Source organism: Manacus candei, unplaced genomic scaffold (genome assembly GCF_025592945.1).
Source record: "Manacus candei isolate 608988 ecotype Guabito, Panama unplaced genomic scaffold, ASM2559294v1 h1tg000014l, whole genome shotgun sequence".
Lineage (NCBI taxonomy): Eukaryota > Metazoa > Chordata > Aves > Passeriformes > Pipridae > Manacus > Manacus candei.
Window position 1 is genome coordinate 8,205,510 of NW_026138062.1, and position 21,116 is coordinate 8,226,625.

Below are 21,116 nucleotides of genomic sequence, written 5' to 3' on the forward strand. Positions count from 1 at the left end.
CGAGGTCCCCAGTACAAGATATGGACCTGTTGGAGAGGGTCCAGAGGACAACCATGAAAATGGTCAGACAGCTGAAGCACATCTCCCATGAAGACAGGCTGAAAAAAGTTTGGGTTGTTCAGCCTGGAGGAGAAAGCTCTGGAGTGACCTCACTGTGGACTTCCAGTAGCTAAAGGGGGCATACGAGAAAGCTAAAGAGGAACTTCTTCAAAGGGCATGTAGGGGTAGGACAATGTCTTTAAACTGAAGAATGTCTTTAAACTGAAAGTGGGTATATTTAGATTGAATACTAGGAAGAATTTCTTCATTATGAGGGTGGTTATACACAGAGAAGCTGTGGATACATCATCACTGGAAATGTTCAAGGTCAGGTTGGATGGGACTTTGAGCAACCTGTTCTGTCCATGGCAGAGACACCGGACTACATGATCTTTAAGGTTTCTTCCAACCCAAACCATTCTGGTTCTTTCTCTTTTTAGAATGCTTTTAAACCAGGTCTACTTCTAGATAAAACCCTTCATCTTGTCTGAACCAAGCCTTTGATAAAAGGTTTCCCTTTTCTTGAGAGGTCAGATTGATATTGAGTTTTTCATAATCCATGCCAAACAGAAGAAATTTAACTGAAATTCTTCTATTTATAGCTGAAAGTACACTATCATCTAGGACCAAATTAAGGTAATAAACTTAATTCAAAGTCAGAAATGCGCACTATCTAGAATGCCAGCTGCCATAAGAGGGAACCTAAGTACAGTATTTCTCCTCCCACATTGTAGCAACAAGCTGAAGCTATGTGACATAGCTGGCAATTAGCACAATAAACACTTAAAATTGCAGGGGAGGTGAAACATGTAAATATTAGGTCGAAGTAACGGTACAATGCAATTCTTAATTATTTTGACCAAATTAAAAACAGGTAAAAAAGGCAAAAAAGGCAATTCATTTGGGTTTTGACTGTTTGTGGGGTTTGTTTGGTTGTTTTTATTGTTGTTGCTGTTGTTGTTGGGTTTGGGTTGTTTGTTTTTTGTAAGGAAAAGAGATTTGCTATTAGATGTTATGATTTCTGTATCAGAGGGTCACAAATGATCAAAGCTAATATTTCACATACCCCTTTAAATTAGTCTGGATCCTTTTACTATAACATAGCCTTTAGCTATTTTATATGTCATTCTATTCATACATACATTATTAAACTTCTGCAGTTAACAAATCCTTGAATACAGTGCACAATACTTCTGACACACAAAAGATATAAGAAGTAGAAAAACTAAAACAAAAGAATGTCAAGGATGATTGAGAGCCAACCTCTGTATAAGGAGAAATTAAACAAACTAACACACTTGAGTTTGGAAAATAAATGACTGACAGGGAAAACAAACAAATATGAGAAATAGGAAAAATCATTCATTTTTTCAACAGAAGATCTGTTTTAATGAACTAGAATTGAACAAATTCCACTTGAAAAAGAAAGCAAATTATTCACAAAATACACAATTAAAATATGAAAGTCCTTGAAGAAAGAAAATTACACCAGTTCGAAACCACTAGAAATGATGCATGAAAATAAAATGCACCTAGAGTTATGACCCACAGAGCATGCCATCCTTTGCTCAAAAGATTTCAGAATTCATACTAGCTAGAAACCAGAAAGATATTCTGTTGAAGTATCATTGCACGTAATTCTTTTATTTTCACAATTTGCTCATTCATTTTTATTGCCATGTTGTTGCCTCTTGTTATGGGTTTTCTTAATATTCTTTTTTTTTTTAAGTACAGAATTTACTACTTGGCAAAAATCATTAATTTGTTAAATCAAACTGTAAACACATGAAAAGTGCTTCAGAATGTAGAGATACCACAATCCACCATAACTAATCCTGTATTTAGCTGTGTATGGGCTATTAACAGGAATCATGATTACTAAAGATAGTATAATTTTCAAAATAGCATGGCCAATGCGACCTCAACTAGACACAAGTCAGTGTGTTCTACCTCTGCATCATTACCTCTATGCTATATTGGACATCCTATCAATATAGCACATTCTGTAATGTACTGCAGCCAAATCACGGCTGATATTTCTATTCTTCCCGTCCTCTCTACATTGTTTTCTTAGCCATATGGAGTTAGCATTAAGGAAAAAAAGCTGAATTTGAATCAGTAATTTTGCAATGTTTGATTAATAAATTGTCAATTGACATCAGCAATTCTCCTATTTATTATTTTTCATTATTATTTTACATGCATTAACATTATTGCTGAGCTTCTTGGATTTCAAAGCAGTAACTGTGTCATCCTTACATTATTCTTCATTTGATCTTTGGAGCATACTGCATTGTCTGCAAAATTGAAAAGAAGAAATGAACAATAAATTAGAATTTTAATGTAACACAGTAGAAGAGATAAATTATTTTGGCATATCATAGAAGTTAAATGAGTTCCAGAAGATAAACATGTGTTGGAATTTATAGGGTATAAACTTCATTTTGTATGGCTGTTATAAATCACTGGACAAGAAACTGTAACATACTTAGTATCATACTTTTTTCTATTCTACCACTGAGCATTTATACCCATCAAACAAATTACACCTCAGATAGGATTTAAGGTGTCATTTATTTACAGATGATGATAATGACAAACAAATTCTTACCTACTGCACTGTGCAAGCTCAGCAACAAAACTGAAAGACACAGTAAAACGTGATATCATCTCAATAAATGTGACTATTTTGTGGTGCTATGACATAATATGAGTCCAAGAGGATGTAGCAAAAATCTTGCTTCATATTATCCGTAATTTATTTTTTAACTCAGAAAAATTAAATATCTCATATGAGGTGGTTGATTCTGTGGAGTTAAAAGATGATGAACACATTCGGAGTAGAGGACTAAAATGCCTAGTCTGTTGTGTGGTGATGGACCCAGTTTGATCACAGAACATCAGCTGTTTCTAATGAGAAATTATTCCAGCAGTCACTTACAACAACCTTTAAGGTCTCTTTCCCTCCAAAGTTGTGTGACCTTCTTTAGCCTGCTTTTAGGGGTTGTCCTATGGTTGTTCTGAAGTTCCATGAGAACTGCTTGAGTGCCCAACCAGTGGAACAAAAAGATGCCAGAATCTTTACATTCCAGTAGAGTTTAAATAATTAGTACAGATAATTTAAAGTAACTGCGTCTCTCCCCTGAGTGTAAAAGAATTCTGTGCACAAGATGTAGTTGTGCTTAGTATACAAGTTTGGCAGAAAAATTCTGGTTTTGCAGTGCATGATAGAAAGGCTGCCTTTGTGAATTCATATATCATCACATAAATGGTTTTGTCCTCAATGACTGTTAACAAGCTATGCTAGTTTTTCTGGATTAATTTTTTGTCATTATTTGGGTTGTGGGGGTGGTTTTCTGTGGTTTTCTGGTTTTTTTTCTATTTTGTTGGGGGGTGATTTTTTTAGTTATTTGGAATCTTGAAATCCTTATGTTATCATGTACATCTTAAGAAATAGTCTGCAAGATTTAATTAAATGCATTCTTTATTTTTTTTACAGGTGTTTCTCCTTGTAATATTTCTTAGTTTATTATTAATTCTAGAAAAGAAGGACTCTTTATTCTTGATGAATCAGGTAATTAAATTTTTTAATTAATTTTTACAATTAGTTATCAAAGTCATCATGTTCATAGACATGATACTTACTTGTATACACAACTGTGCATGTAAACACAAACACACACACTTTGCTTAGTATTTTGGTTTTTGAATAGTATAAAAGATTTTAAGATTACTTAAAATTAACAAGTTACTCCAAAGAGTTAAGTTTCTGTACACTTTTCTGTCTACATAAATTGCATAATACTAGGAAACATTTCAGCGATAATGGACTGGGAGGACTTCAGTAATTTCTCTCTTGTTTTCACCCTGTAATGTCTATTTTCATAGAATCATAGAATCAGACAGGTTGGAAAGGACCTCCAAGATCATCAAGTCCAAACCTTGATCCAACACCACCGTGGTTACTAGACCATGGCACTGAGCGCCACATCCAGTCTCAGCTTAAAAACCTCCAGGGACGCTGAATCCACCACTTACCTGGACAGCCCATTCCAATGCCTGATTACCCTCTCTGCAAAGAATTTCTTCCTAATATCCAATCTAAACCTCCCCTGGTAGAGTTTAAGATTGTACCCTCTTGTGCTACTGCTGGTTGCCTGGGAAAAGAGATCCATGCCCACCTGGCTACAACCTCCTTTCAGGTAGTTATACAGAGTGATGAGGTCTCCTCTGAGCCTCCTCTTCTCCAGGTTAAACAACTGCAGCTCCCTCAGCCTCTCCTCACAGGACTTGTGCTCCAGTCCCTTCTTCAGCCTTGTTACTCTTCTATGGACATACTGTAGCACCTCAATATCCTTCCTGAACTGAGGGGCCCAGAACTGAACACAGTACTCGAGGTGTGGCCTCACCAGCGTTGAGTACAGGGGAAGAATCACTTCCCTGGTCCTGCTGGTCACACTGTTCCTGATCCAGGCCAGGATGCCATTGGCCTTCTTGGCCACCTGGGCACACTGCTGACTCATGTTCAACTTCCTGTCAATCCAAACTCCCAGGTCCCTTTCTGCCTGGCTGCTCTCCAGCCACTCTGTGCCCAGCCTGTAGCGCTGCCTGGGGTTGTTGTGGCCAAAGTGCAGGACCCGGTGCTTGGCCTTGTTGAACCTCATCCTGTTGGAATCAAACCATCTCTCCAGCTTGTCCAGGTCCCTCTGAATAGCCCTCCTGCCTTCCAGCAGATCAACACTCCCCCCTCAACTTGGTGTCATCTGTATTTTGAAGTGTACTAATCTACTGAATTAATGGACAAGTTAAGAGGAAACATTGCATAAAAGAGTCAATTCAACAAATATTTCTTTAACCTTCATAATGATTTATCAACTCAGAGCAATTAATTTTAACACACAAAAAGAATGGTTTCCACTTTCCTACCTCCTCTCCTCATCTAAATTTCCACTGTCCATAAAATGAGGAAATAAAATGTTCCTTAAAACTGTATTTTGAAGACAAATTAAAATTGGTTGACAGAAATGTCAGGGGAGGCAATGTTTGTACACCAACGTAATGAAAACTTCTCTTATAACATCACAATTTACAGTGTAAATTTATAGTTCATTAACTGGGATAATTGTAATGGATAGTAAAATTGTGGGATTACAGGATATCATACCAAGCACTCCAAGCTCCTAGGTACCTAATTCCAGTCTACTGCTATCAGAGCTTTAGATAATGAACTTCATTCCTTAAGAAACTAAATTCTGGTCTACAGTATTTTTGTAATTTTGGTCTTTTCCTTCTAACTAGAAGCAAAAATTAGTCTAAATGTTAAGAGAAAACATTTAATGGGAGGTTTGGAAACTTGAATCTGCCCTCACAATAATTTAATGGGCAATGCCTTATATGTTCTGCAAAATTTAGGAAAGCATGAATAGGTTAACTGGTAGAAAACCAATATGGAAAGTACACAGGACAAAATAAGGAGGTAGAGATAGAAGGAGCAAGAGGGAAGAATGAATTAAAGATGACAAAAAGCTTTGTGGGCAGATCTCAGTATTTTCAACTGAATTTTACTTTTAATAGCGACTTACTGGTTAAACTACAGGGATTAGTGATAAAAAGAATAAATAAACGTTTGGGCTTTGGAGGGAGGGATCAGATCTGCAATTCTATACTCTTAAAAGCACCCAGGCAAAAAAATATAAGCCTGGAATATTGCTAACAGAAAGGAAGGTAAGCGAAACATAACATCAGAACTGACAAGTAGATAGCAGTTGCTAGTACCACTGAATGGAAATATAAATTATTTCAAAACTCTATGTCCCTGTTCAATGCATAATTTTTTCTTCTGTACTTTTGAGTTACGACAGTAAAGATCTCTTTCCTTCTTCATTATAGTTTAATGAAAATCATGGTAATTATTCAAATTGGTATATTTAAATTCATGAATATGTAGGATCCTCTCTAACACATAGTGAGTTACAGCTGAAAGGACAACGGATTTTCACAAAAATTGCAATACGGAGAGAAGTAACTAGAAAAATTCTCACTTACAAAACCTGTAATTAGGACTTGCTTGTAATTGCAAACCCAAATCCTCGGAGGTATCAAGGATATCTCTGCACACGTATTTGAAATTATCCTTGTAAAATTGTTTATCCATTGAAATTTCTCTTGCCTATTAAATTGTCACATTATAACAAAAAAGCTATGAGGAGAACATCTTAATTAATAGCCATTGAAATTAGATGTGTTAATGGATTCCCTTAAAAGGGCATTTTTAAATGTTCATGCCAGGGTGGTGGAAAAAGGGAAAATAAAGAGACATTGTATGTCTCTGTCTCAAGGCACCACTCTATATCAAATACTTCTGTGTTTTGAGTGGAGGAGCCAAACCTGATTTTACAAAAAATATGTTGAAAAAAGATTTCAGATTTGGAAATCACAGACTTTCATTAGACAGTTTACATCCTGTGCAGTCCCAGATTAATATTTAGGAAAGTGGATCTGAAAGCTATATGAGTATAGTGCTAAAATGGCAAACCACTCCTCAAGCATGAGTGTCCAACCTGTAAATTGTTAGTATGACCTGTAACCTAGACTTTTTCTCTCCAGGGATCACTTATTCCCTGTTAATTCCTGGTCATTGTTTTGCAGATATCAAGAGTAAGAGGTCACTTGGAATAGATGGCATGGACAAGTCTTTTTTTCTGAGGAGATGAAAGTTTATTAATATGGGTACAAACAGTGCTATGCTGCTTTTCCAAGGTCCAGAGAATGGGCCTTGGCCCTATTTAATTTGCTATTATAGATATAGTATCCACACAGCCAAACTGATATTACTCTGTATATTTAATTGAGGTATAGTATGTACCTGGTTCATAAAATTAATTTTCAGCACAGATTAAGCTAACCTAAATTAGGTTAATAAGGCCCTGGGTCCCTGTACTTTTCAATCAGGAGAAAAAAAATAGCCCAAGAATTTGATTGCCCTTTTAAGATAATTCACTGCCTTCCTTGATTACAGAAGCAGACTAGGGAATTTTTATAAACTTCACTAATTTTCAATTTAAGCATTCAAATAATTCTTTACTTTTACATGGAATAAATCACATCCTTGACAACCACTTCTGCAATATTCAACTATTAAAATAATCTCAAGTTTTCCTATTTTTTAAATGGTTCTATTGTTCCCAAAGACATTTTTGAGTTTATTCTTGAGGAATTTAAATGGGTAAAGTACATATTTTTGCTGTATCAGCTAATGCAGTTGGTGCTAATAAGCAAAGTCTTTGCATCTCATGAATATTAATGTTAGACTACAAACCTGGGAAAAGCTAAGAGGAGGTAGAAACATACAAAGTTCATGTGTATATCAAAACTTCAACTATTTAACAGTTGAAAAAGCCCCAAAAAATTTATCCCTCTTTTTTGTTCGAACGATATAGCAGAACTCTTGTTCTAGTTTCATAAAGATTTCATTTTGTGCCAAAACATTTGAAAGCATGTACTTATCAAATGAGAAAAACCCCCAGCGTCTGCATTAAGAAGAAAGGAAGTGTATCCTATGAAGTTTTGTGGATGTTTCTTCCTTTTGTCTTTTCTGAACCTAGTCCAGGGCAACTAACTGTAGGTGACCCTGCTTGAACAGGAGGTTGAACCAGATGACCTCCAGAAGTCTCTTTTAGCCTCAACCAGAATAATTTATTTTATGGAGAAAAACTTTTTTGCCAAGAAACATTTCTACAGAGAATGTATAATTTTAGAGAAGAGTAGTCGTCGTATCAGTTAAAATATGGGGGATAAGCAGGAATCCTTGCCTAATCAAGTCAGAGCAGTCTGAGATGAAAAGCACTGTTCTGCATTTTTCAAGAGCTTCAATACATAGTTCTATATTCACAGTTAGTGTCCTAATTCTCTGTACTAACCAAAGTGTCCCATTTTATACAAACACTTTCACCTATCCAAAAGTAGTGTCAGGTTCTTATGCAAAAACCAGAAATGGTAGAAAGTTAATTTTCATCTAAAAATGCAACGAAACAAAGCAAAACTGGAAACCTGTTCTGTTTTTTTTCTTTTGTGCCCATATCAGACAAAAGAAACGTCAAACATCAAATTTGGTTTAAACAAAACAGAGATTATACTACCTGCACCTGCAAATATATTTAATATTAAATTATCAGTGTTTTCTTATTAACATTTGAAACATTGCAACAAGAAGATTTCCAACTGGAAAATTCCAAAATAACATGAAACTATATTAATATTTATCTGGTACTTACCTGAGGTCCAAAGATTTTTCTCATATTGCATAGTCTAGTTAAAACTGGGAAAGACATTCATAGCTTCCTGGACTTAGACTCAGGTTCTATGCAGCCCCCACAAAGTTACTTACATGGAATGTTATTGGAATTTGTATAATCTGCTTTCTTTCATAATCAAAACCTATCTTTATGTACTATATAGATCCTATCATGGATATGCAATTATTGACTTCCTACGCAGTAAGAAGGGTCAATTTGCATTTCTCTTGGTGCTTGGCTAAGTCCTAAATAATCTGTAAGGCAGGTAAAATTCCTATATTAGACTTTCACACTGTGACCTTTACATTCTATATAAACACAACTTAGTATTTTCTAATATTTTATAACTGGGGTTAAAACACAGTATAGAACTCTTTCTTTGTGAGCAAATAAAACTAAACATAATTCTTCTGAAGCAATAATAAATGTAGGCATATCTGCCCCAAATTCTGTTTCTCAGGATCATAGTGACAGAAGCAAGGAGAATTAGAGATCTAACAACTAAATTAGAAAACCAAATACTTTACAATGTTGTATATGAAATAATAAGCTTAAGACAGTAATTATAACAACTAAAATTGAATAAAGACTAATTAGAAATAATCTTTTCTAATTTAAAAAATGAAAAGTGTCCTTATTACTTTAGATTACTTGTCTTGAGACTATATCACTCTTAGGGCAAGACACGTACTGGTGATCACAAACATCAATGTAACAAGAATATAAGGCCATAATAAGAGGAAAATAAAAAAATAAAAAGAGGATAAATGTTGAGGAGCAATATTTTTTTTTATTCTGGAGAGCAGTACAGGTTGACCAAGGTGTTTGATTTTCCACCAGAAAGTTGATAGCACAAGAGTCTTCCAAGGTTCTTTTACAATGTGATAATGCTTCTTGACACAATGACTAAAGTTATAACATGTTATATTAGCTATGTGTACCTTTCAGAAAATTTAGAAGCCAATTTTTTAGTTTTTTTCAGTAACATTGGAAAACACCCACAGACTTCAAATAAAAAATGGATAGATATTTTCATCTTTTAAACTGAAACTTAATACACCAAAAGAAACAATAAAAGAATATAAAAATTCCACAAACAGTATCTAAATGCAAAACATGAATTTAGTTTTGAGCTCACCACAGTATATACAAATATTGTGTGCCCTTGTAATAATGTCTCTAAGAAAATTATGTTCCATAAGAATGTTGCCACACATTAGACACAGGACTTCAAATAAGTTCTTTGGGGTGCAAGGGGTGAAAAAATGTAGGAATTATCATATAAACAGTCTTTGTTAACATATTGAAATTTATATTTCTATGTCTTTACTAGAATATTTAGCTCAACAGACACATTTTGTAAAGAAGATAGAAAATGCATGTGTTTTTTTTCTCTTTCCTTTTTTTTTTTCATCTAAGGGGTAGCATTTAGCAGTAAGAATAGATTTCTAGTTTTATGAGAAATGGAATGGTATCAGACTATATGTATGAAAATAATAATTATAGAAAAATAAATCACCCCACACAAAAAGAAGCATAAAATCACTCTCAGACTTATAACTATTTTAGGAATGTTTCTAATTATAAAAGAAACCCAACAAGAGTTTTCCTAAATCCTGAATCATACAAAAACCTCTCATCATTTGCATATGCAAGACTGTTATATTCATAAAGACTTCCAAACAGAAGAATAAAATGTTAATTGCAAATTGTTTTCATTGTTAATGTAACTCTGACTATATAAAGAAACTAATCTTGTCCTGAAGCAGTCCAGAGAAGAGTAACGAGGTTGGAGAAGGGACTGGAGCACAAGTCCTACAAGGAGAGGCTGAGGGAGCTGGAGTTGTTTAGCCTGGAAAAGAGGAGGCTCAAAGGAGACCTTATAACTCCTCACAACTACCTGAAAGGAGGTTGTAGCCAGGTGGAGGTTGGTCTCTTCTCCCAGGCAGCTATCAGTAAGACAAGAAGGCATGGTCTTAAGCTCTGCCAGGGGAGGTTTAGGTTGGATATTAGGAAGAAATTCTTTACAAAGAGAGTAATCAGGCATTGGAATGGGTTGCCCAGGGAAGTGGTGGATTCAGCGTCCCTGGAGGTTTTTAAGCTGAGACTGGATGTGGCACTCAGTGCCATGGTCTAGTAACCACAGTGGTGTTGGATCAAGGGTTGGACTTGATGATCTCGGAGGTCCTTTCCAACCCGTCTGATTCTATGATTCTAAAACAATAATGAAGTATTAGCCATTAAAATTAATTTGATATGTATCAAAGTATCATATTAACATAAAAACCTTGTGTTTTAATTAAGCTCATGAAAGCCAGTACAAGATAAAAATGAAATGAACAAACAATCTAATAGCATACCTGTTGAAAATCTGATAGCATTTTCTTTTGACCATTTAGGAGCATGTTTTCTCTAGTAGTCATTCTAATTGCTCCAGAAAACTGGAAAGCTAGTTGCAAAAATCAATTTGGTAAGGCCCTGAAACCTGTGCAAAATTTTGTGCATCAAAAGAAAAGGAAATCTCATATTTATATCAAATCTCATGGTATTTAGGACTCCAACACACAGTTTTCAGCATTTCACTGTCACCAGTAATTGAAGTAAATTTTACACTACTTGGTTCTAAACATTTTTTTGCACCTTTTTTATATTTTTGGAATAGGTAAATGAGCACCCACATCATCATGACACTTTCCTAACAAGCATTTTTACCATTAGGTTTCTTTCAAGCACACAGCTTTCCAACCATAGCTGTAAAGGCATTCAACTGAAGGTGAAACTAAAAGAACAGAAAATGGTGAAGACAGATGGCCAAGGTTCTGCACATATACAAGGCAAAATTCTAAAAAAAATCTCACTTTAGAAATTTAAACAGCAGTAGGAAAGCTAGTCACTTTGCTGCCACTTTGCTGTCTGGCATATATACATACAGACAAACTCTTACACACATAGATATTCTCTTATAAGACTTTTGATTGTCTAGTCTCTTTGTTGCTTTGGAAGTCTAGCTATATAAAAACATCATCTTCTAACTGGTCCAAAGGTAGTAAATTCAATGTTATTTTTTTCTTTCTTGTTTTTTCAGTTTCCAAAAATGCATGTCAACACGCAACCTGTAGATTTTGGACAGAAATTACTTTATTCAAATTGGTAGAGTTAAGCCTTACTTATTGATTTTAGTTATTGATAAGGTATTTTATTAGTAACAGAGTTAAGTACAGCAAATGACAATATTCATAATTCATTATAAATTATCTAGAGGTGAAATAAAGTTTGGTGTCGAGGGCCTTTCTGACTCTTTACTAAATAAATCTGGGTTTCATTTCGATGAGAGGCTACAAAAGAAAATTCCTTAAAAAAAACCTAGCAGACTAGTATTGCTTGGGTATGGCTTAAGGCTACAAAATGATCCACTGAGCACGGGTAGGCTGGAAATGCATGAGCACATGTAACTTTTGGGAGTTAAATATTTCATAACTTAAGAACACTGATCTTATTACAATCCACCCAAGATGTATGCGTCACTCAGCTGAACTGGCATTTGACCAATGGATCATTAAAGGGATTTTTTTGAAGGCTTCCTGAGGACTCGCAGTACACCAGGCCAAGTGATTCACAAAGTTTGCTGTCACTACCAGAACCATCTCTCTGTGTGTCAGTGAAACGGATAGGAAGTACTTTTGATCTTCAGAAAAGCAGGAAAGAAGAAGAAATCTTTCCAAGCACTTTAAAGTGTTACAGTTTAAAACACTTAGAAGTTAACAAATGTACATTAAGCAGAAAGTTCACTTGGATATCTCTCATTATTTTTAAGTCAAAGTATTTCTGTAGTGGAAGCAGTGTGAATTACCTCCATTGTATATTTAGCAATTTCTTCTCCTTTTCTATGCTGCCTTCTTTACTCCAATGAATCAGTCATTGAGGGCTCCAATTAATATTTCCTTCAAATATATGTCTCATTTTTCAATGCTTTACAAGCAGCTCAAATTTAATAAGTTGTACCTCATCTAGATGGATGAAAGTAGAACTTTCAAATCCTTGATTCTACCAGCAACAACTTCATTCATAAAGCTTAAGCTGATGGTAGATGCAGCTCTCCAGGTCACAGGTTGCCAGGAGTGCCTGATGCCCCTTGTGAGGCTGGGGCTGACAAACAGTTATTCTGCAGAAGGTGTGCCATGGTTGAAGAGCTGTGTCACCAGGAGCTGCGGGAAGAAGTGAACAGGTTATGTAGTATTCGGGCAACCGAGTAAGAAAGAGATCAAATATTTTCAGAGACATCACAGTCTCAAGACTCTCAGGAGTCTTGAACCTCCATTGTAGTGGAGAAGGAGGTGGACTCAGAACCTTGCAGAAGGCTGGTTTGGCCAAGAAGAGATCTTCTCTTGGAAATAAGGCAAAAAGGGAAGGTGCATGCCCATTGGAAGCAAGGTCAAGTGATATGGGAAGAATACAAAAATTCTGCTTGCCACCATAGGGAGAAAATTCATGCAGCCAAAGCTCAACCGGAGTTGAAGCTGTCAGAAATGTGGGGGACAATAATGGGAGTTTTTTCAAATATATTAATGGCAACAAGCAGTATAGAAATATCATCGGCCCGTTACAGGATGAGGATGGTCACCTCACAACAGGGATAGAGACAAGGTAGAGGTGTTTAACATTTTCTTTACCTCTGTCTTCAACACAGATGATAGACCAAGGGAGTCTCAGTACCCTGAGCTGGAGGACACATGACTGTGAGAATGATCAGCTCCCAGTCAATTGTAAAATTGTGTAGGATCTGCTGCTCCACCAGGATCCTTACAAATCTATGGGGCCTGAGGGGATTCACCCCAGAATCCTCAATGGATGATACTCTCAGGTACATGGTGTGGCTCTTAGGGATGGTCCTGTACAGGGCCAGGAGCTGGACTTGATGATCCTTGTGGGTCCCTTCCAACGTGGCATCTTCTGTGATTCTGTGATTTCAGAAGGACACAATTCTTCTGGAGGTCCTGTCATATTTATTAAAGGCATAGGATGTCTCACACAAGCAAAGACATTTTTCCATTGTACTAGACTGAGGAATTTAATTTCAGGAACCTGAATTCTTTCCAAAAGTCATTGGAAAATGATCTGATTGCTGGGCCTCACTATTTATTGGTGAATACCTTAAGCATGTCCTAATCTTTGGGGTAACAATCTTTCCTGTTGTAGGCTAGTGAGTTAGTAAGTATTTGACAAAGCAGAAGAATCTTATTGATCCACTAAATAAATCAAATTACCAAGTACCCTCCCACAAAGCTTATATCAAAACAGACACTAAAATCAATTTCATTCCATGATGATAGGGAGACATTTCTCTACAGATTTTAGTGAGTAAGAAGAGCCCTAATGTTTTGGTTTGTTGCTTGGGTTTTTTTGGTTGTTTTTGTTTAGTTTTTGTTTTGATTTGGTTTTTTTTTTAGAAACAAAGTAACTTTATTTGTTAACAATGCTCCTAGTTAACTGTTTTCTTAAAGATGTTCAACAGATGTCTGTTATTCAGATACCAACTGTTTGACAATGTGTGCTGAATTCAAACTAATCTTTAAACAATTACGCCTGTTCACATTACTTAATACATAGATATTCCTGCTGTCTTCTGATAGTTCAAAATTAAGACAATCTTATTCTTTCTTTCAAATAGTTTCAGCATGATCCTATTGTAACAATTGGACTAAAACAATACAAATTTAATTTCCATATAAAAGCCTAAGAGCTACCTCCTTCAGTCCCTGCAAAAGTCATGGAATGAATCCTCCTGGGGACTTTCATAAGTCAAATGAAGCACATGATTGGGAAAAGCCAGCATGGATTCACCAAGCTCAAATACTGTGTGACTAACCTGACTGCAGTCTATGATAAAGGTACCTACTCGGTTGATGTGGGGTGAGTAGTGGACATTGTCTACCTGGATTCTCCAAGGCTTTTAATACAACTTCCCCCCAGACTCCCGGACGAACTGATGTGTTACGGTCTAGAGAAATGGCCGTGGGTGAGGACATGGCTGACAGGCCACACCTGGAGGGGTAGTGATTAATAGTTCCTTTTCAAACTGGCAACTTGTCACAAGTGGGGTCCCCAGGGACTGATTTTGGGCCCAACACTATTTAATATCTTCATAAGTGACCTGGTTGATGGGACCAAATTTACCCTGATGAAATTTGCTAATGATGTCAAACTGACAGGAGGAAGCAGACGCTTCAGAAGGGAGAGCCACCCTGCAGAAAGACCTGGATAGGCTGAAAGAGTGGGCTAACAAGTCTTATGAAGTTCAACAAGGACAAGTGTAAGGTCTTGCACACAGGAAAACTTAATCCAGGAGTGCAGCAGTCTGGGATCTACCTGGCTGACAAGCAGCTCTGTGGAAAGGGACCTGGAGGTCCTGGTGGACAAGCTCAATATGACTGAACAGTGTGCAGCTGCTGTGGCAAAGAAAGCCAATAGGTTGCTGAGTTGTATCAACAAAGACAACACCAGTAGAGATTAAAAAGCCATTATCCCATTCTATTCAGTGCTTATCAGACCACACATGTAATACTACTTTCAGTTTTGGTCCCCACTAAGCAAAAAAGACGTGGGCAGGCTAGACATGGTCCAGAGAAAGGTCACAAAGATGATCCAAGCCAAATGGGGAAAGGCTGAGAGAACTGGTTTTGTTCAGTCTTGAGAAAAGAAGGTTTAGAGGAGACCTTGTCACTCTGTCACAGTATTTAAAGGGTGGCTACAAAGAAGTTTACAAGGAGTCACATGAAAAAGATGAGGGGTAATGAGTACAAGTTACTCCTGGAAAGATTCTGACTGGACACAGAAGAGGAAAATTTTTCACAATGAGAACAATCTGCCGTTGGAATAATCTGCTCAGGGAAGTGGTGAATTCCTCAATGCTGGAAATTTTCAAGACTCGGCTGAACAAGGTGCTGGGCCATCTTGTCTAGATTATGCTTCCGCCAAGAAAGGTTGGACTAGATGATCCTTGAGGTCACTTCCAACTTGGTATTCTATCATTCCATAGTTCTATGATTTGTAGCTACTGACTATAACTTAGCTTTATACAAGAAAAACCTGACACTTTGAATCATGAGTCATCTGTTTTTTCTGGCCAGAGAGAGTGTTCTTGCCAAATACATCATTTCACTGTACTGAATCTGGAAAGTGTGGATGCCAGCTTTATAGGGGGAAAATAACTCTATTGTCTGAACATTCTTATAGAGCTTAGCTGAGTTTCCTTTCCAAAACCAATAAAATGGTATCTAAGGAAAATGCAGTACTATCTGTTCTTTGTTATAAACTATACCTTTGTCTCATTCTTTTATTCCTGAATTAGACTAGTTCAGAGGATCTGAATAGAAATAATACAGTCTTATCCGTAACCAATTCTAATAGTCATGATAGTAAAATAAAATTATTGTTCAATACCTCTTCGTGTGCTTCTTGAGAAAATTCTGGCAGGTTGAATCATAAATACATTATAAAATAGGCTTAAAATTCACTGTTAAAAAAAAAGGATGAGATTCAGCTCTCTTTTATTTCCCCCACTTCCTCTTCCCTCTTCATACTGTAATTATATCTACCAGTCTTTTGCACAGACATAGTAACTCCAATTGTAAGTTCTCTGATTTTCTTTTTTGACCTTTTTTGCATTGTGACATGTGCCTGAGAATGCTGTCTCAGCAAGAAAAGACAGTTTTCCTACAAGACCAAGCAGTTAGCTGGGGAAAAGCATATTAGTAAAATGGCTGCAGCATACCAAGCAGGAAAAGCAACAGAGAGAATGAGGAAAGCTTTGCTTGCTCTGCAATTCTACAGAAGATGCTGAATTCTGTCAGCCCCCTCTCTGGGGGGTTAAAACAACTTCATAATGGCTAAGGACTTAGTTCCAGTTAATTAGGCCCTGAAGATCAGAAAGTAAGTTTTTAATAACAACTTACTTTTGAAAAACCTTACTTTCAAAAACACTTGCTCTTTCAAAAAAACCTTTAGCTTCTCCCTAGATGTAACAAAAACTTCTGTCATCTTTCCATTCCCTTTCCTTTACAGTACCTGTGAGAAATGATTGATTTGTTATGTGACCCAGCTTCTGGCTGAAGTGCCCTATGAAAAGAAAACCATGCTTTTCTAGTTTCTAATAGCTCCTACATTCTGCTCCAAAGAAAAAAATTCCTACCTCCCACCCCAGACAAGAAAAATATCCATCTTTTCTTCACAACATGTAGTGGTTTTGGCTAGGGTAGAGTTAAATTTCTTCACGCTGGCTAAGTTTTTGATTTGTGTTGAACATAGGGTTAATAATATGATTTTGCTATTGCTGAGTAGTTCTTACACAGAACCAAGGTCTTTTATGCTTTTCATACTCACACACTGGTGAGGAAGTTTGGAGTGCATGGGAGGCTGGGAGGAGACGCAGCTGGGACAGGTGAATCCAGCTGACCAAAGGGATATTCCATACCATATGACATCATGCTCAGTATATAAAGTGGGGAAGGAAGAAGAAGAAAGAGGGGGCATGTTTGGAGTGTCCTCCCCAGTAACCATTATGTGTGATGGGGCCCTGCTCTCCTAGAGATGTCTGAACACCTGTCTACCCATGGGAAGCAGTGAATTAATTCCTCATTTTGTAGGTTTTGCTTTCCTTACTAAACTGTCTTTATCTCAACCCATGAGTTTTCTGGCTTTTACTCTTCCAATTCTCTTTCTGATGCTGTTGGTGGGGGAGTGAGCAAGCAGCTGCATGGGGCTTAGTTGCTGGCTGTGGCTAAACCACGACACAGCACAAGATAGTCATTCTGAGACATGCTGAAATGCCATGAAATCTTACAGTCCATGATCCTTTCTGTACTATCCCACACAATACACCTAGTAAGAAGGCACAGGGTAACAAAAAATGGTGAAATATTTGTACTTAAATCAGAAATATATCAGAAATGTACAAAAAAATCAAAACTTCATTTACTGGGAAAGCCAAAATCACCTAGAACTTAGTGAGACAAACGTGATGGGAAAGGGTCTAGAACTGAGTGAAAGAAGGAAGAGACCAGAGGAGATTTCAGATGGTGCAAAATCATCCAACATTAAAAACAGGAGTGAGTGGCTGAACAGGTGAACAGGATCCTTGAGGGAACAGCAATAGAAAGACTTGACAACACTGACTTTTGTTTTTCCCAGGAGAGAGACAATTTCTGCGAAGGACCAATGAAGTGAAGCTCTGAAGAGAAGGCACTACAAGTTCCTGTGAATAGTAGGAATGCCCAGGCTACCAGTGGGTTGCTGTACTTTCTCTTTTGTGAACCTTCCAACTGCAACATCAAGTGAAGGCAGAATACCATAGGTAGGTGTTCACCTGATAGGTGTTTTGGCTAAAAACTGACGTCAAAGAGAGATGGAAAAAAGAAAATGTGTGCTCAAATATTAAAGTTAGTTTTTTGTTTCTGTAGTATTTCCTGAATGGAGACACTATGAAGAATTTCCTACTCTTTCAACAGCCCAAGTGTACTGAATGAGATCTTGATTATAGCAGAGGTGTTTTGTCAATATTTGTCATGATCCTCCCTCATGACATGTTACTGATGGCATTCATCATACAATCATTGAATAATTTAGGTTGTAAGGGAGCACCAGAGGTCATACAGTAATCATCTTCCTGCAGTACCAAAGAAATAACTTTGTTCAAATTATCTTCAAAAGTCCCCTGGCATTTCAGACTAAAACACTAGCACTCAGAGTCTGCTGGTATTAATATGCTTATTTGAGGAGATCAGTTTCTATAAGTTTTGTAGGAAGCTACAATAATGTTTCAAAGCTGAAGAGTATCTGTTTGTTTTACTGCCTAACTCTTGCACTGATGCTATTGAGCTATTGACAGTATGCCAGAATTCTCAGAGACCCTTTGTGTACTTTCTCTGGTTAATGTTATTACTGGCATTCTTCAGTCTTGCAAAGCAATATATTAAAAGGAAAGATTTTTTTTTTCCCTAAAACAAAACGTATAGAGAGATGTTGTAGTGGGTTGACCCTGGCTGGATGCCAGGCATCCATCAAAACCACTCTGTCACTCCTATGGACAGGGGAGAGAAAATATGATGAAAGGTTCATGAGTTGAGATGAGGACCAGGAATTAGCGTACCCAGTTTTTAATCATAATGATCTTCAGAAGAGGTGTTCTCCCCTTGTATTCTTAACATCAATGTAATATTACTATTCTTTTCTGCATTACTGAGAATGAGTGGCATGGAACTAATCACCTGTGTGCTGATTACAAAACATTCTATTCATTCCTCATTAACCTTTATGAACCACTGTGAAATAGTGAACTGACCTGACATATTTTTATTGTCCTCTTTGTGGCTTGCCAGGCACTTAATCACTATAGCTCCATAGAAATTACTTGTAACTTTGTCGGTGTGCATTTTTATTTTCACACTGTTGTACCAAAGCCATGAATATTTGGAATGCTCAGATACAGGTCAAATAGAATAGAATAATTTTTTTCAGAAACAATATTTGCAATATGAAGCAAACTACAATGACATTAAATTGAAACAACATAGAAATAGAAGGTTCAGAAAGAAGCTTATCTTTACTTAGATAAGGAAAATATTGACTGTGACAACATTGACAATATTCCAAGGGTTATATGTGTTGCTTGGGTATATTTAAATAAATCATAGTTAATGATTTATTAATCTCTAATCTTAGAGAGCTAACCCTAAAGACTTAATAAGTCTCAATTCATAGTGTTTGATTCACTCTCCTGAGTGTACTCTTGCTTTCCTACCTTCTGGTTAGAGTTCATTTTACCAAGATTTATTGTCCACATCTGAACCAGACACTTTGTTCATATTCAATTGTGATGGGTTGACCCTGTTTGGATGCCAGGTACCCAACAAAGCTGCTCTATCACTTCCCTCTGTAACTGGACAGGAGAGAAAAAAAATGTAACAAAAGGTTCATGAGTTGAGATAAGGACCAGAAGAGATTACTTGCTGAATACTGTCACAGGCAAGACAGACTCAGTTTGGGGATAACAACTGAATTTCTTGCTAACAAAATCAGAGCAGGATAATGAGAAGTAAAATAAATCCTTAAAACATCTTCCTCTCACTCCTCCTTCCTTCCTGAGTGCAGCTTGAGTCCCCCTCAGTGGCAGACAGAGGCAGGGAATGGGGGTTACAATCAGTTCATCACACATTGTTTCTGCCACTATTCAGGGAGAAGAGTCGTTTCACTGATCCAACATGGAGTCCCTCCCATAGGATACAGTCCTCCCCAAACTTCTCCAACATGAGTCCATCTCAAGGGCAAGAGTTCTCCACAAACTGCTTCAAGTTGGGTCACTTTTCCACAGGGTACAATCCTTCAGGCACAGGCCTGCTCCAATGTGAATCCCCCAAAATGTCCCAAGTCCTACCAGAAAACCTGCTCCCGTATGGGTTCCTCTCTTCATGGGGTAGCAGTTCCCTGCCAGGAGCCTGCTGTAACACTCCGGCCCTGGAGCAGCAAGCTTATGGGCTCAGCTAGTTTTACTTTAAAAAAACATATATAGGGTTCTTTAATACCTAGAGGTAGCATCAAGAGAATAAGCCACAGACTTGTTCCCAAGAGGTGCTTTTATTGATAATTTAGGGGAGAAAATAAGGGAACTTGGCAAAGGTTCGAAAGGGTACCACACAAGCTAGACAAAATGTTCCACCACAATACTGACCTAACATATACTAATCCATAATACTTAAGTCAAAATCCAATCCCTTCAGCTTGAAGCTACCCAAAGCATCAAGAGAGGAGCAAAGAAAGAGAAGCAAAGGGAGCAAGAAGTAAGGAGAAAGAGGGAGAGACAGATTGTATAGCTACCATGGGAACCTTGCAGAAGACCAGCTCACAAGTCCAATGGCAGGGCTGCGACACAAGGCAAACACATGCCTTTGGTTTTATCTGCTCTGGTTCCTATGGCCAACCACCCAAAGTGGGGCCTCTGACCCACTGGCCATTCTGGAGTTTCAGGTCAGGGTGAGCAGCAGTGTCCTCACTGTCCCTGCCAATAGAGGCTCCAGGAGGTGTGGTGTGTTGAAGTTTTCCTGGGCTGCTTTTTGACGCATCCCTTCCCCCTCCACACACGCACATCCCACAAGATGATTCTGACCCAACAATTACTGATCTGCTGTCTAACACCTGCCCCAGCATGGGCTTCTTACATGTTCAAAGCCTCCAGCATGGGTCTCCTCCATGGGCTGCAGGTGGATCTCTGCGTCTCTTTTGACCTCCATGGACTGCAGGGGCACAACTGCTCCACCATGGGCTTCAGGGGAACCTCAGCTCCAGCTCCTGCAGCACCTCCTGCTCCTCCTTCTCCACTGACCTTGGTGTCTGTAATGTTGTTCCTCTCAAATATTCTCACTCTGCTCTTCTCTGACTATAATATCTTCTGCATAACTTTTTCCCTTCTTAAATGTGTTATCACAGAGGCATTACTATCATTCTTAATTGGCTCAGCCTTGACCAGTGGCGGGTCTATCCTGGAGCTGGCTGGCATTGGCTCTACTGAACACTGGGGTGTAAAAACTCCATGAACTATGGACTCATTGAAGGAGTTTTACTTCAAAAATATACAAGGCTCCAAAAATTCACCCACTGAATTTATTGAAAGAGCCTTCAGTTCTTTTAATACCTTAAGAGAGAGTGCAAGGGAAAAATGCTACACATGTTTTCTCAAGATGTGCTTTTACTGGTAAACTTCAGAAAATAAGGGACCTTGGAAAAGGTTTAAAG

General features: G+C 37.5%; 1 long non-coding RNA gene across 2 annotated transcripts; it reads left to right on the top strand.

Moving 5' to 3' along the window:
• The first annotated feature begins 326 nt into the window (after positions 1 to 326).
• LOC127467614 (uncharacterized) lies at positions 327 to 20,303 on the top strand. Of its 2 annotated transcripts, XR_007903221.1 has the most exons (4): positions 327 to 366; positions 3,539 to 3,613; positions 17,520 to 17,682; positions 20,105 to 20,303. It is a non-coding gene; the product is annotated as an uncharacterized LOC127467614 (long non-coding RNA). The 2 variants fall into 2 exon arrangements; XR_007903222.1 differs by lacking the exons at positions 17,520 to 17,682; positions 20,105 to 20,303 and adding an exon at positions 11,052 to 12,221.
• The last annotated feature ends 813 nt before the right edge of the window (positions 20,304 to 21,116 follow it).